Raw genomic sequence first — 4,167 nt, forward strand, 5'->3', positions numbered from 1 at the left:
GGGCCACACGTAATCACAGACTCAGACCCGGACTCCACCCTCACTCCGCACAGACGGCCCCCCTCCCAGGGGCCGTGCGGACACTGGCTGGCAGGCCTCAGAGGTGATGAGAAGCCGGAGGGAGAGGGAGAAATGCCTTAGGAGCATTTCTTGTCACGTAGGGACAGGGCAGCTGGAGTGTCTGCCGGCCTCTCAGACCCAGAGGGCCCTGCCGGCTGGGCACCAGGGGCCAGGCCCATGCAGGCTCCGTGAGAGCATGGCCCCGATGCCCAGTGCTGGGGGAGCAGTGCCCCCCTGCATCTCCACCTCCAGAAACAGACCGGAGGAACCACCTCGCTGGCTGGCCTCACCCGCCAGCAGCCGGCCCCGCTACAATGGTGAGCACTGGTATTGGCTGGGGTGAGCTCAGTGCAGACAGCCTGGCTGGCGCCGTGCAGGACCCGGCAGAGACAAAGCCCCCTCCGTTAGGGCTGATGGTCCGGCCCGACAAGCAGCTGGGCCGCAAATGCTCGCTGAGACCCAGGTGGATTCTCCGCCGGGTGCAGACTGACTCCGTGCGGAAAGAGAGGGGAACCCGGCCTGCGTCTCTGGCTGGGCTCGGAAATGCCACCCCTCACTCGGTCCTCCGCCTTGCTTCCCAAACTCCCAGTCCTCTCTCCTCAGCATCTCAGGGGGCTTCCTCACCGCGAGGACAGGGCTGAACAGAAGGATCCTCCACCAAGATCAGAACAAGAGAATTCAGTTCCAGGGCGAGGGGGGCCAGGCTGGGCCAACGGGGGACTTCCAATGGGCTTGGAACCACACAGAAAAGACTGCAAATCCTACCAACCACTGCTCACCAGCACAACAAGGAATGCATCTAAATCTTTCTATACCCCCCCAGCCGTGGTGGAATGGGGGTAAAACATAGAGCAGTCAGTAGGCCTGGAAACAGAGGTGAATATACAATGTTCAGATGGATTATTAATAGTGCAATGATTGATAAATGTAGGTTTCCAGACTCAATGGCCACCCTGTACCACCCACTTCCCAGGCTCGTCGGAAAGCTGACACCACGAAGCAGCTCACGTCGAGTGCTCCCTGAGCATCAGACACTGTTCTGTGGGCTTTACTCTCGTTAGCTCATTCAATTCTCAAAAGAAGACTAGGGGACAGGGGCTACTTTGTCCTAAGGGATAGATGAGGACATCAAAGCATAAAGATGCTGCGTAATTCAACCAAGGTGACACAGCTGGGAAGTGGAGGGACGAGAATGTGAGTGGCAGCAATGAGGTCTCAGGGCCCACCCTCTTCTTGACCATCGATCGTGTTGGGGATCAATTCGGCCATCTCTGACAAGGACATAACCAATGCCCCACACGTTGTGACCTGGGGGGGGTGGTTGTCATGGACCCCAGAACAGAGCAGGTGTCTCTGATAGACAGCGATGCCTCCCAGCTGACTTTCAGTCCCGTGTGTGCATGTGCATGAGTGTGCATGAGAGTGTGCATGTAGAGTTTGGGACCTATTGGAAAATCAGATAACACTTGAACTGGACAGAGTGTGCACGGTTGTTCCCCCCACTTATGCTTCGCAACCATTTCTGCGATGCCACAGGGCCCCAGCCAAGGGAAGGAGACAGACACGTTGTCACAGGACCACGAGCCACGCTGTACTCAAGGCCCTTCGTATCCCCTGGTTTCACAAAGTACAAAAATAGGAGGCAAGCTCCAGACAGCTCAGATGCCGGGCTCAGACAATCGCAGCCAAGACAGAGGAGGGGAGGGAGGAGAGGAGGAATACAAGGAGAGGGAGAAAGGAAGGAAAATCGGCCACTTAAGGTCAAAGCAGTGAGAATAACACGAAAACGCTGCCAACGGAGCGGAAGCAAGACGCCTTCGAGGTTGGAAATGTGACAACAGAACTGTTGTTGCCTCTGGGCCAGTGTCACCGAGGATGGGAGGTTGGACAGAGGGCTGGGTGGGGGAGGCCGGCCTGTCTCGGGCACTCAGACAGGGGTGCCAGGGTCTTCCTAAGGTGGGGTGAGATGGTGCCATGTGGGCCTCGTCCATTCTGGAAGGCTGATGGCATAGAGCTGTGATGGATGGCATTGATGGGATGGCATGCAAATGTATGCAAACGAGGCCTCGGAGAACCGGTGATGCTTTTCTTTATTTGTTTATTTAGTTGAGACAGAAGAAATATATGCTCATTGTAAACGAATCGGAAAAGACAGATACGCACAAAGAAAGAAATCAAAATCCCTCGTTAGCCCACCACCTAGAAAAACAAAAAGCATTGCTGACATTCGGGTGTATATTCTTCCAGATAATTTCCTGCCCATACATATATAGTTGAGGGTTTTTTTTTTCCCCTAACCAAAATAGGTTCTTACTTTACATACTGTTTTGCAACCTACTTTTTTTGCATTGAAAATACATCATAAATGTGCTCATGGCACTATAATTTATTTAACAAACTCCCTATTGTTAGAAATACAGATCGTGTTCAGCTTTCTTAGCCAAGGTTAAAAGACCCTGTGATTCAATTGCAGGAGGCAGGCTGAGCATTACAAGATTCAGGGAGCACCGCCCTTTAGAAAATTGTGTGTGTGTGGCAGGGATTGGGGTGCTCCGAAGAAGCTTAGACCATACAGTTATGGAAATAGAATTATTTTTAATCTCTCAGGGGCACAGGGAAGAAAAGTGCTGCCCAAAACTCAGGCCTGAAGATCAGAAGCAAGTCATCTAGAGCCCTTTTACTCTTGCAAATAGGTCTCTCGGAGGTCCACCCAGCTGGAGGCATGGTTAGGCAGCTTCCCAGGGACAAGGGGAAAGGAGACACATCCCCGTAATTCACCCACCTCCTCTTATATCAAGAATTTGGCAGACCCAGCACCAGAGCCCTATCCCAGTTCTCATAAGGAAGGACAAATAGAAGGACAAATACCCCCAGTCTGAGGAAGAAGGAACATACTCACTGCAGTGTGAGAATACAGTGTTCCATGCAAACTGTGTGTCCCAGTGGTAAAGGAACAGGTTGGAGGTTGGCTCAGTTAGCTTTGGTTGAACACCTCCTACTCCTCTGACTCTGTTCTAGACCCTTCTGCATACAATATCTCGTTTAATCCTAGGAACGCGGCTATGAGGAAGCCGACTTTCTGCGGATGGGGATGCTGAGGATCAGAGAGAGGGTCAGGCGGGTCATTCAAGGGCAGAGTTCAAGTGTGGAGCCACATCCTCCAAGAACCCAGAGAGGCCCCACGTGGAGGAACGGGTGGTCTGCAAAGGGTGGGATGCAGGAGGACAGGCTGCTGGGGAAGGTGACTTTGGAGAGCTGCTTTGCCCAAAGGAAGGGGTACAGAGGGGGAGAGAAAGGGACAGGTGTTAGGGGAGGGAGGGCAGCAAGGTGCAAAGGGGACAAGCAAACCCAGTGGGAGGGAAGGCAGCCGGGCGGGGGCTCTGAGGATAGGGTGAAGACATGCATTCCTGAGCTTGGCTTGAGCAAGGGCGAGGCTGTCCCGGGAGCCCCGGAGGGCAAGTCAGAGCTGGATCAGAATGGTAGGAGAGAAGCAGCTGAGGTGCCTGCCCTCCACTGGGGGACTCAGGGATCAGCACTCAGAGCCAAGGCAAAGAATGTGAGGTCTTCCAGAGCCTGGCTCCTTGCTGCCTCCTCCCCCTAATTACAGCTTAGGGCCCCAAGTGAAAGCCGCTTTGGGCAAGATTTATTAGGCTTCTCTTTTGCACTTGAGCTTCATTTGTTTTGCTGCGTATTTGCTGGTGGCTCTGACCCAGTATTAATGGCCTGTTTGGAGTCCATGATCCTCTCGTGTTCTCTCTGAGGCTGGAGGGGGTATCCGGGCTTTTTATTTGCCCGTGTAGCTTGCCTTTTAATTATGCTGAGTGGGCAGACCAGGGGCTCTGGGCAGAGCAGAGGGCTGCAGCAAATATTTATCATTATTGTTAGTATTTTCACTAATAATCCTAGCAAATGAGAAACTGTAATCCAGAGGATCAGGGTTGTTAATTGAAAAATAATGCTGATATCAGATAAAGGGCTAGTATCCAAAATCTATAAAGAACTCATCAAACTCAACACCCAAAGAACAAAGAATCCAATCAAGAAATGGGCAGAAGACATGAACAGACATTTTTCCAAAGAAGACATCCAAATGGCCAACAGACACAT

This window comes from Leptonychotes weddellii, chromosome 15 (assembly GCF_054177405.1).
Source record: "Leptonychotes weddellii isolate Sample4059 chromosome 15, ASM5417740v2, whole genome shotgun sequence".
Lineage (NCBI taxonomy): Eukaryota > Metazoa > Chordata > Mammalia > Carnivora > Phocidae > Leptonychotes > Leptonychotes weddellii.